The sequence below is a fragment of the Saimiri boliviensis genome, chromosome 13 (assembly GCF_048565385.1).
Source record: "Saimiri boliviensis isolate mSaiBol1 chromosome 13, mSaiBol1.pri, whole genome shotgun sequence".
NCBI classification, from domain to species: domain Eukaryota; kingdom Metazoa; phylum Chordata; class Mammalia; order Primates; family Cebidae; genus Saimiri; species Saimiri boliviensis.
This window is the reverse complement of record NC_133461.1, coordinates 20091165-20104232: the sequence shown is the minus strand read 5'-3', so window position 1 is coordinate 20104232 and position 13068 is coordinate 20091165. Positions and strand designations below refer to the sequence as shown.

Sequence of the window (13068 nt, the reverse complement as noted above, 5' to 3'; positions counted from 1 at the left end):
AGATAATAAAATAAATCAACTTCTGGAAGCACAAGCTACTGTTAAATTTATTCATTAAGACTCCAGGTCTGCCAATCCAAAAAGTGATCGAATTTCTTTCTTTTGTGAAATACAGCATTCTCTTTGTTTTTCACTAAAAGAGACATTTAAATTTGCTTCCCACCAGGTCTGAAGCTGGTGCCTAACGTGGCTGAAAATGTTATTGAGCCCAGTGAGGAAATCCAATGCCCTCGGGCTGCCGGGCTGAATGGCAGCCCTGTTTCCAAGGGCATTCTCCTTTGTCTGCTTGAGTCTCAAATGACATGTTTGGACACAAAGCCTCTTAGGTAGAAATTACTACATTTGTAGACATTCCTAATTTGCAGCTAGGTTTTATTTCAAAGTCTTTTATCACGATTAGACTTCAATGAGGTTTTACAGCTGAGCAGCAACGCTCATTTGAAAATATGTTTTAGTATGCTGTTTATGAGTTTTCCGTTGATCTTTTTTAAGGTTTCTTCTTTGAAAGGCAGCCATCTGCGTTGAAATTTTCCAGGGAGGATTTTACTTTCTTTCCATCAAGGTCATTTTCTTAACCTCTCTGACTGACATGCTTATCATTATGAGTTTAAAACCTTTCCATGTGAAGACAGCAGAGAGGAGATTGCTGACGGGGACTAAGAAAGTCACAATCCTTGTGGAACCGGGGAAAAGAGAGGTCATTTTCCTAATGATTATTATTCTCAGGCTGGAGATTAAATAGCTCTTTATAGGGTTCTCATGACAGTAAATTCTCACGAGATCAGATGGTTTGATATGTATTTTTAGTAGAGACGGGGTTTCACCATGTTGGCCAGGCTGGTCTAGAACTCCTGACCTCAAGTGATCCACCTGCCTCAGCCTCCCAAAGTGTTGGGATTACAGGCATGAGCCACCACAGCCCGCACTAGGGGCCTGTTGAAGGCCAAGAAACATTCAAGGAATGCTCAGAGAAGCAGTTCCCTAAAGACCATGAGGCAAGAACCTCCAGGCAGAGAAAGGATTTTAGAATTGGAATTAAAATCAAATCCTGGCCTCGGGTGGTAGCACTCTTAGAATCCCAGCTCAGGAAGCTGAGATGGGAGGATTCCTTGGGCCCAGAGGTTTGACTTCAGCCTGGGCAACATAGTGAGGCCTGCATCTCTAGAAACAAATAAAACAGGTGGGGCATGGTGGCTGGCTCCTGTAATTCCAGCACTTTGGGAGGCTGAGGCAGGTGGATTGCTTGAGGTCAGGAGTTCCAGCCTGGCCAACATAGTGAAATCCCACCTGTACTTTTTTTAATATAAAAAATATATTAGGGGCCGGGCGCGGTGGCTCAAGCCTGTAATCCCAGCACTTTGGGAGGCCGAGGCGGGTGGATCACGAGGTCGAGAGATCGAGACCATCCTGGTCAACATGGTGAAACCCCGTCTCTACTAAAAATACAAAAAACTAGCTGGGCATGGTGGCGCATGCCTGTAATCCCAGCTACTCAGGAGGCTGAGACAGGAGAATTGCCTGAGCCCAGGAGGCGGAGGTTGCGGTGAGCCGAGATCGCGTCATTGCACTCCAGCCTGGGGAACAAGAGCGAAACTCGGTCTCAAAAAAAAAAATATATATATATATATATTAAATTTTAAAAAACAAAACAAATCCCAGTGTGATTATTTGGATATACTGTTTATTGAGCTAGATTGCTTAATTATCATTATTATTATTATTAATATTATACCCTTGTCTCAACACCCATTGCTGAGCTCATTAAAACCCACAGGTCTGCCAGGTGCGGTGGCTCATTCCTGTAATCCCAGCACTTTGGGAGGCCAAGGAGAGCGGATCACAAGGGAGTTCGAGACCAGCTTGGACAAATGGTAAAACCCTGTCTCTACCAAAAATACAGAAAAAATAGCCAGGTGTGGTGGTGCATGCCTGTAATCCCAGCTACTCAGGAGGCTGAGATAGGAGAATTGCTTAAACCTGGGAGGTGGAGGTTGCAGTGAGCCGAGATCTCACCACTGCACTCCAGCCTGGGCAACAGAGTGAGACTCCATCAGAAAAAAAAAAAAAAAAAAAAAACCCAGGGGTCATCCTAAAACAACTTTCAAAATCCCTTGACCAGTTCTTTCTCAAAATCCTCTAGCAGGAAGCTAAAATAGACTTGCTGGTCTTCCCTTGTTTCCTTGCCACTCCCTGAAAATCCAGTGACAGAGGCCAGTAGCAAAATGAGGAAAAGTCAGGATGCAAGGAGAGAACCCACGTGGGATTTTAAATTAACTGGGAGTTATTTATATCAATTTTTATTCCGGAGATTTCCTGGTGTCTGCTAGGAGAAGATGAGGGTGCGGTTTGACTATTTATTTATTTACTTATTTCTTTTAATTAATTAATTACTTTTTCTTTGAGACATGTCTCCCTCTGTCACCCAGTCTGGAGTGCAATGGTGAAATCTTGGCTCACTGCAACTTCCACCTCCTGGGTTCAAGCGATTCTCCTTCCTCAGCCTCCAGAGTAGCTGGGATCACAGGGCATGCCACCATGCCCAACTAATTTTTTGTGTTTTTAGTAGAGACAGAGTTTCACCATGTTGGCCAGGATGGCCTCAAACTCCTGACCTCATTATCTGCCCACCTCGGCCTCCCAAAGTGCTGGGATTACAGGCTCGAGCCTGGCGGACAATTTTTTTTTAATGAGCCTTTTTTTTTTTTTTTTAATATGGGAGTCTCATTATGTTGCCCAGAGTGGCTTCGAACGCCTGTGCTCAAAGGATCCTCCTGCCTCATCTTGCTAAGTAGCTGGGAAAATGGACCTATTTTGAAAACAGTCAATTGGACTAATGAAGTCTGATAGCCTTATCAAACTTTATTCTAGATTTTCTTTTGAAGTCGCTGCTGCCAAAACATGGTGAAATAATAGGCACATTTATCTACTAGTCATATTTGTAGTCTCCACGCCAGGTAATCCAGGATTCTTTGTGAGCAAACTCTCCATTCAGGCTGCTGTGGGATGTCATCTATGTTTTCATTTGCAAATATTTACTTTCATACCTCCCATTTTAAGTGAGTTTTCTTTTTTTGTTGTGGTTTTTTAGTATCACATGCCACACCTGGTTAGATTAAGTGAGTTTTCTAACTATTTAAGCCTTGTCCAACTTTCCTTGGGTGAGCCACCACATTTGGCCCCTGCAGATTTCATTATTTTATTTTATTTTTATTTTTACAAGACAGTCTCATTCTGTCGTCCAGGCTTCAGTGCGGTGGTGCAATCTCAGCTCACTGCAACCTTCGCCTTCTGGGTTCAAGCAATCCTCCTGCCTCAGCCTCCCACGAAGTTGGGATTACAGGTGTGCAACACCATGCCTGGAGATGTTGTGTTTTTTTGTGTTTTTAGTGGAGATGGGGTTTCACCATGTTGGCCAGGCTGGTCTCAAACTCCTGATCTTGTGTTCACTTCCTCGCCTCAGCCTCCCAAAGTGCTGGGATTACAGGCATGAGCCAACACGCCTGGCCACATTACAATTTTAAAGCATTAACTGACTCTAAACATGAGCAGAAAAGGATAGTAGTCCCCCATTATTTGCAGGGATACACCCCAAAACCGCCAGTGGATGCCTGAACCCAATGGTACCACACCCAATTGCCATCAATAGAAACATGTGTGATACTAGTGAGACAGTGGAAAAAAAAAACAAAAAACCATACATATATATATATATATATGTATATATATATATATATATGTACATATATATATGTGTATATATATATATATATATGTATATATATATATATATGTGTATATATATATATATATGTATGGTTTTGTTTTTTTTTTTAAACTGAGTCTTGCTCTGTCTCCAGGCTGGAGTGCAGTGGTACGATCTCGGCTCACTGCAACCTCTGCCTCCCGGGATCAAGTGATTCTCATGCCTCAGCCTCCCGAGCAGCTGGGATAACAGCCATGTGCCACCATACCTAGCTAATTTTTGTACTTTTAGTAGAGATGGGGTTTCGCCATGTTGTCCAGGCTGGTTTCAAACTCCTTACCTCATGATCTGCCCACCTCGACCTTCCAGCTTGCTGGGATTACAGGCGTGAGCCACCACGCCCGGCCAAAAACCTTTAAAATGTTACAAATAGTAAAAAATATTTTTTTCTGCCGGGCGCGGTGGCTCAAGCCTGTAATCCCAGCACTTTGGGAGGCCGAGGCGGGTGGATCACGAGGTCAAGAGATCGAGACCATCCTGGTCAACATGGTGAAACCCCGTCTCTACTAAAAATACAAAAAAATTAGCTGGGCATGGTGGCACGTGCCTGTAATCCCAGCTACTCAGGAGGCTGAGGCAGGAGAATTGCCTGAATGCAGGAGGCGGAGGTTGCGGTGAGCCGAGATCGCGCCATTGCACTCCAGCCTGGGTAATGAGCGAAACTCCTCCTCAAAAAAAAAAAAAAAAAAAAAAAAAAAAAATATTTTTTTCTTTTTTTGAAAAATAAGGCTGCAGCTGGGTGCGGTGGCTCACACCTGTAATCCTAGCATTTTAGGAGGCCGAAGCAGGTGGATCACCTGAGGTCAGGCGTTTGAAACCAGGCTGGCCAACATGAGGAAACCCCATCTGTCTCTACTAAAAATGCAAAAATTAGCCAGTTGTGGTGGCAGGCACCTGTAATCCCAGCTACTCAGTAGGCTGAGGTGGGAGAATTGCTTGAACCCAGGAGCCAGAGGCTACAGTGAGCTGAAATGATGCCACTGTACTCCAGCTTGGGCTACAGAGTGACACTCTGTCTCAAAAAAGAAAAAACTGAAAACAGAAACGTTTGAGTTCATATCTTCCACCCACAATTTTAATGCCTTTTCAAAACCTTAACTAACATTTATCAAGCAATGTGGCCACAGCTTTTGCAGTTTAATGTGCAACCACAAAGCTAGCATGAATTTCTTTTTCCTTCTTCACAATTTCACAGATATAAGATTCATTCTCACTGTACGTCTTAGCAGCCTCAGCAACGGTTTTCTCTTTCCTAAGTCAAGAACTTTCACCTAAGCAAGCACTTCACAACTTCTCTTTGGCAAATCCAAATTGCTAGCATCACTATTTCTTTCTTTTCCATTTTTTTTTTTTTTTTTTTTTTTTTTTTTTTGGAGACAGAGAACTCACAGCAACCTCTGCCTTCTGGGCTCAAGTGATCCCCCCACCTCAGCCTCCCGAGTGGCTGGAACTATAGGCATGCCCCATCATCCCTGGCTAATTTTTCTATTTTTAGTAAAGACGAGGTTTCACCATGTTGGCCAGGCTTGTCTTGAACTCCTGGCCTCAGGTGATCCACCCACCTCAGCCTCCCAAAATGCTGGAATTACAGGTGTGAGCCACCACGCCCGGCTAGCATCATAAGTGAAATAGGGTGACTTGAACCCAACCACTGCAGTACAGGGACAGCCGGTCTGATAACCGAAAAGAAAATGTGACATGACAGGGGACATGTATGACATGGAGATGCTGGATAAAAGGAGGAATCCCACTGGAGGTGCAAGACTTCATCACACTATTCAGAATGGCAGGTGCAACTTAAAGCTTATGAATTGCTTGTTTCTGGGATTTTCCATTTAATATTTTTGGACCTTAGTTAACCGAAGGTAACTGAAACCGTGGAAAGTGAAATCGTGGTTAAGAAGAAGTATGGTAAATTGTGGCCACCAAAAACAACAGAATTCATAACGAGCACGATGTAGCCATTTCTCCACTAAGGGCCCTGAGTGTTCTTTGAGAGTGTAAAATTTGTGTTTCTATTTTGGTGGTTATCAAAAAAAAAAAAAAAAAGCTAGCATCCGTGCGTCGCAGATCATCTGGCTGATGACCACACAGCTCGAATTCTGCCTTACAATGCCTGTGTTCACATTTCGTCTTGGATTCCCAGCTGTACCGGCACTACTGAGATGCTGAAAGCTTGGGATCCCTCTAACAATGCATTCTTCCTCACCAACCCAAGAGTAGGACTGCAGCGTTGCAAAGCCAGTTCTTCAGTGTATCATGCAGATTTGATGATCGATGTCCACAAAATTACAGGCTTTTATCTTTTTAATCTTTGGGAGTGAGAGCAGTTGACTTTTAAGTTATGAATTGGTAATAAAAGCAAACATGTCTGGAGCAAAGCAGCAAACTGGAAATTTTGATTGGTGTAATTTACAATAGAAATAGACAATTTCAAATAAAAAGCAGAAAACCATACCTAATTTATGCATGAGGACAGAATGCATATTGAAATTAAGACAAGACTGACACTGAAAGACTACGCAGAAAAAAAGGGCAGAAAAAGAAGAGTGGTGGAAATATCAACAGATTCCTAGTGGAAATATTTGCTCACAGCCATCAAGCTGTACAAGTTAGAAAAAGATCAAAAAATGGCCGGGCGCGGTGGCTCAAGCCTGTAATCCCAGCACTTTGGGAGGCCGAGGCGGGTGGATCACGAGGTCGAGAGATCGAGACCATCTTGGTCAACATGGTGAAACCCCGTCTCTACTAAAAATACAAAAAAACTAGCTGGGCGTGGTGGCGCGTGCCTGTAATCCCAGCTACTTAGGAGGCTGAGGCAGGAGAATTGCCTGAGCCCAGGAGGCGGGGGTTGCGGTGAGCCGAGATTGCGCCATTGCACTCCAGCCTGGGTAACAAGAGCGAAACTCTGTCTCAAAAAAAAAGATCAAAAATATATATTACAAGCAACTTTCTTAACTGGTTCTCCACCTTTTCTTTTTCCCTCCTCCCATTCTATTTATATGCATTACATTCCCAAGAATAACACAAGAGATCTCAAAGTTTCCAAGAAGGGAAGATGGAGAGCAGAGCACCCACCCTATCTCCCGTGGAGAATCCCTGGGCTACTCCACTCCAGATAAGAAAATGCTCACTTCAGCCAAGTGCAGGATAGTTCCCTTTATTTTATTTCGGAGACGGGAGTCTCACTCTGCCACCAGGCTGGAGTGCAGTGGCGTGATCTTTGCTCACTGCAGCCCTCTGCTCCAAGGTTCAAGCGATTCTCCTGCCTCAGCCTCGCAAGTAGCTGGGACAACAGGCATGTGCCACCACATTTGGCTAATTTTTTTGAATTTTTAGTAGAGACAGGGTTTTACCATGTTGGCCAGGATGGTCTCGATCTCTTGACTTTGCCTGCCTCGGCCTTCCAAAGTGCTGGGATTACAGGCGTGAGCCACTAAGCCTGGCCAGTCCTCTTTATTTTCTTGGGTATCATTGGAGAATGAGTTCCTTCATGTAAGTAAAATTTCACTGTCACTCATTAGAATGGCTAATAGCAAAATAAGCGGAATAGAAAATAACAATCGGTGAGGATGTTGGGAAATTCTTGTACATTGCCGGTGGGAACGTAAAATGGCGCCATTGCTGTAGAAAACAGTGATGCAGTTTCTCAAAAACTTAACCCTAGAATTACCATATGATCTAGCAATTATGCTTCAGAGTATGTTCCCAAAAGAAATGAAAGCAGGGACTGATATGGTTTGACTCTGTGTCCGCACTCAAATCTCATCTTGAATTGTAATTCCCATATGTCCAGGGAAGGACCTGGTGGGAGGTGACTGGATCATGGGGTCGGCTTCCCCATGTTGTTCCATGATAGTGAGTAGGTGCTCATGAGATCGGATGGTTTTATAAGAGGCTCTCCCTTCTTTTTTTTTTTTTTTTTTTTTGAGACGGAGTTTCGCTCTTGTTACCCAGGCTGGAGTGCAATGGCGCGATCTCGGCTCACCGCAACCTCCACCTCCTCGGTTCAGGCAATCCTCCTGCCTCAGCCTCCTGATTAGCTGGGATTACAGGCGTGTGCCACCATGCCCAGCTAATTTTTGTATTTTTAGTAGAGATGGGTTTTCACCATGTTGACCAGAATGGTCTCGATCTCTTGACCTTGTGATCCACCCGCCTCGGCCTCCCAAAGTGCTGATTACAGGCGTGAGCCACCGCGCCCGGCCCCACTTTTTTTTTTTTAAATAATTTTTTTTTCTTTTTTGAGACAGAGTCTCGCTCTGTTGCCCAGGCTGGAGTGCAGTGGTGCGATCTTGGCTCACTGCAACCTCTGCCTCCCGGGTTCAAGCTATTCTCCTGCCTCAGCTTCCCACATAGCTGGGACTACAGGCACATACCACCACACCCAGCTAATTTTTTGTATTTTTAGTAGAGATGGGGTTTCACTGTGTTAGCCAGGGTCTTCTCCATCTCCTGACCTCGTGATCCACCCGCCTCGGCCTTCCAAAGTGCTGGGATTACAGGCATGAGCCACCTCGCCTGACCTTTTCTTTTCTTTTTTTTTTGAGACAAGGTCTCACTCTGTCATCCAGGCTGTAGCTCAAGTGATCCTCCCACCTCAGCCTCCCAAGTAGCTGGGACTACAGGCATGTTCCACCATGCCTGGCTAATTTTGTATTTTTTTAGTAGAGACAGGGTTTTGCCATGTTGCCCAGGCTAATTTCGAACTCTTGGACTCAAGCGCTCTGACCACCTGAGCCTCCCAAAGTGCTGCGACTACAGGCATGAGCCACTGCCAGGCCTCAATTGTGTAGCTTTTAATCTGCCCCCTTGCATCTCACAGCTACAAACTACGACCCTTTCCTGTTCCTGAACTTTCTTTCAGAACACATCTGTAATGCCACTGCTGTACCTACAAAGCACTGATGACTCTTCATCAGAATAGGCAGCAATTCACTCCCAATCTGACCACAGTCTACCTCCGGTTTACCTCCTCTCCCACACCCCCATCCCTAACCCGACGCGTGATAGTCACAGTCTTTTTTTTTTTTTTCTCTTTTCTTTTTGAGACAGAGTTTTGTGCTTGTCACCAAGGCTGGAGTGCAATGGCGCAATCTCGGCTCACTGCAACCTCTGCTCCCAGGTTTAAGTGATTCTCCTATCTCAGCCTCCCAAGTAGCTGGGATTACAGGCGCACTCCACCACGCTGGCTAGAGATGAGGGTTTATCCTATTGATCAGGCTGGTCTCAAACTCCTGACCTCAGGTGATCCGCCCGCCTGGGCCTCTCAAAGTGCTAGGATTACAGGCATGAGCCACTGTGCCCAGATTTTGTTCATGACTCTAATACTCTAAGGAATGGCACAGCTCCAAATTCTCACAAATATTCCTCATTCTTTGTAGTGGGTCTTTCTCTGCCTTGTGAAACTGTATGCTCAAGTCCAAAATAATTCCAACGTCACCTTGGTTGGTCCCACAATGGCCTCTAGCCTGAATTAATCTCCTCAGGAGATTCAGCATATTTGTTTCTACATTGGATGACCTTTGCATAAGCAAACAACTGGTGGTTTGCTCAGGAGGAGACTGTGGCAGTGAAGGCACTTCCACTGTCATATTCGACACACTGAATTCTAGTTAACTGCCTGGCTCTCTCTTCTGCTGCAAGATCAAGTTCTATTTAGTTTTCTGTCCCAGGGTCCAGCACAGTGCCTTAAATAAGAGGACACTCAGTCATCATTTACTAAATTGAAATGAATCGTTGGGAATGCATTGCAGATGCACCTGAATTGGGGGTTTCCAAAAAGAGAGAGAAGGGAAAATTGTACTGGAGCCAATGATAAATGTAATCTAACTCATATTTACGAACACAGAGATGTTGTCAGCATGTGAAAGTCTAACGGATGAATTAGGGCAGCAGTCCCCAACCTTTCTGGGACCAGGGACCGGTTTCATGGAAAACAATTTTTCCATGGACCGGAGGTAAGGAAGATGAAACCTCAGATCACGAGGCATTAGTTATATTCCCATCCAGAGCACGAAAACCGAGATCCTGCACATGCGCAGTTAACGACAGGGTTCCTGCTCTTATAAGACTCTAATGCCACCGCTGATCTGACAGAAGAGTTCAGGCAGTCATGCTTGCTCACCAGCCACTCACCTCCTGCTGTGCCGCCTGGCTCCCAACAGGCCACAGACCAGAACCTTCACGGAAGAAACAACCTGGACCCCTTGCCTATTGTTAGTGTGTCCCTTCCCACAGTCACACCCTCTTGTATCTGTCCCTGGGAGGAAAACACAAGGTGTCAGTAAGTTTGAAATTTCTGTCAGGCGTGGTGGCTCACACCTGCAATCCCAGCAATTTGGAAAGCCGAGGCAGGCAAATCACCTGAAGTCAGGCGTTCAAGACCAGCCTGGCCAACATAGTGAAACCCTGTCTCTACTAATAATACCAAAATTAGCCAAGCGTGGTGGCACACATCTGTAATCCCAGCTACTCAGGAGGCTGAGGCACGAGAATTGCTTGAACCCGGGAGGCGGAGGTTGCAGTGAGCCAAGATTGCGCCATGGCACTCCAGCCTGGGCAACAAGAGCAAAACTCCATCACACACACACACACACAAATCAAAAAAAGAAATTTCCCATCCATGAGTTTTTTACTTTTTCATCTTCTTGGTGCAGGGAATTTAAAGCATTTAAGAAACCAAAATAAGGCCGGGCACAGTGGCTTATGCCTGTAATCAATCCCAACATTTTGGGAGGCCAGGGCAGGTGGATCATTTGAAGTTAGTAGGAGTTCAAGATCAATCTGGCCAACATGGCAAAATCCTGTCTCTACTGAAAAATACAAAAATTAGCCGGGCATGGTGGCACGTGCCTGTAGTCCCAGCTACGTGGGAGGCTGAGACAGGAGAATCGCTTGAACCCAAGAGACAGAGGTTGCAGTGAGCCGAGATGGTGCCACTGCACTCCAGCCTGGCGACAGCGAGACTCTGTCTCAAAAAATGCAAAATAGGGCCGGGCGCGGTGGCTCAAGCCTGTAATCCCAGCACTTTGGGAGGCCGAGGTGGGTGGATCACGAGGTTGAGAGATCGAGACCATCCTGGTCAACATAATGAAACCCCGTCTCTACTAAAAATACAAAAAAAAATTAGCTGGGCGTGGTGGCACGTGCCTGTAATCCCAGCTACTCAGGAGGCTGAGGCAGGAGAATTGCCTGAACCCAGGAGGTGGAGGTTGCGGTGAGCCGGTGAGCCGAGATCACGCCATTGCACTCCAGCCTGGGTAACAAGAGCGAAACTCCATCTAAAAAAAAAAAAAAAAAAAAAAATGCAAAATATTCTGTACACGTCTCTTTTGTATTGCATGCATACAGATGGATGGATGGACGAACTGATGGATGAATGAATGGATGAATGGATGGACAAGTTTTTACTTTGAATAATCGATAAGAAGTATTGCCTTTCTAGCCAGGGGCAGTGGCTCACACGTGTAATCCCAGCACTTTGAGAGGCTGAGGTGGACAGATCCCAAGGGCAGGAGTTTGAGACCAGCCTGGCCAATATGTGAAACCCCGTCTCTACTAAAAATATAAAAATTAGCCAGGCGCAATGCCTCATGCCTGGAAACCTAGCACTTTGGGAGGCCAAGGTGGGTGAGTCACAAGGTCAGGAGTTTGAGACCAGCCTATCCAAATGGTGAAACCTGTCTCTACTAAGAATACAAAAACTATCCAGGCATGGTGGCAGGGACCTGTAGTCCCAGCTATTCGGGAGGCTGAGGCAGGAGAATCGCTTGAACCCGGCAGGTGGAGGTTGCAGTGAGCTGAGTTTTTGCCACTGCATTCCAGCCTGGGTGACAGAGCAAGACTCCATCTCAAAAAATAAAATAAAATAAATAAAAATACAAAATTTAGTTGAGTGTGGTGGCGGGCACCTGTAATCCCAGCTACTCAGAATGCTGAGGCAGGAGAATTGCTTGAACCCGTGAGGCAGAGGTTGCGGTGAGCCAAGATCACGCCACTGCACTCCAGCCTAGGCAACAGAGTGAGACTCCATCCAAAAAAAAAAAAAACAGCAAGTATTGCCTTTCTTATATCTCCCACAGTCAGAATGATATAGCTCTATTTCTAGGCTGAACAGAAAGATGGATCTGCCTGAAAAATAATTTAAAAATCATATCTTTTTAGGGCTGAGTATGGTGGCTCACTCCTGTACTGTTAACATTTTGGGAGGCAGCCCAGCCTGGGCAACAAAGCAAGATCCCTTCTCTACAAAATAAATACATAAATAAATTAGCCAGGCATGGTGTTGCACACTTGTAGTTCCAGCTACTCCAGAGGCTGAGTAGCAGGATCGTTTGAGCCTGGGAGTTTGACACTGTATGGAACTATGATCACACCACTGCACTCCAGCCTGACAGCTTGGCTTCTCCCCAGGGGGTTTCTAATGTGCATCCAAAGTCAAGAACTACTACATATACAGAGTTCTGCAGTTTGCATTTTTGTTTTGTTTTTGTTTTTGTTTTTAACAATATGTCTTATAGATCCTTGCATAGGAATATATAAGAGTGCTCTCTTTTTAATAGCTGCATAGTATTCCACCAGATAGAGTAGGGTGGCATTTGTGGACATCAGATAGTTTTCCATATTTTGCTCTTAAAAGAAATGCTGAAACAAATCACCTTTTATATCTATTGTTTTGTACATATGCATATATAGCTGTTGGATAAAGTCCTAAAATACCATTGCTAAGTGAGATAATAAGATCACTTGTAATTTTGCTAAATATTTATATGTTCACTATTTATTTCGTTAACTGCTTGTAATTTTGCTAAATCTTGCATGCTAAACATTTGATAGACATTATTAAATTGTCCTATGAAGATTAATTTTTTTTCATGACAAATCAGATACAAACAATCAGGGTTTGCAAGTCCTGATTATACAGAGACATTAATCATGGATCGTGCAAACTCCAATTATCATGTTCTACCTGCCCTCCAAAACTAGGAACAGGTACGGATTATCCCACCTGATGATAGGATTAAATTATTCATCCAGGTTTATAAAGAGTTTTCAGAGTGAAAAATCGTGATTTTGTTTTAGAGACATATATGTGAGCGCGTGATTACCGGGTTTGGTTTAAATTTCAAAGAGTGACAAGAGGTTGCAGAAGTGGATCATTTGTCATTATTAGGGTGGCAGTGTCTTTCCTGATAGGGCTGGTTGGCAGCTCAGCTGCTTGTTCTTTCTTGTCATTAAAGAGTTTGTTCTCGCCGGGTGCAGTGGCTCAAGCCTGCAATCCCAGCACTTTGGGAGGCCGAGGA

At 44.7% G+C, this 13068-nt stretch overlaps 1 non-coding gene across 1 annotated transcript; it reads right to left on the bottom strand.

Moving 5' to 3' along the window:
- Nucleotides 1-12646: 12646 nt before the first annotated feature.
- LOC120361727 (U8 small nucleolar RNA) lies at nucleotides 12647-12780 on the bottom strand. Its single transcript, XR_005577861.1, has one exon. It is a non-coding gene; the product is annotated as a U8 small nucleolar RNA (small nucleolar RNA).
- Between the last annotated feature and the right edge of the window lie 288 nt (nucleotides 12781-13068).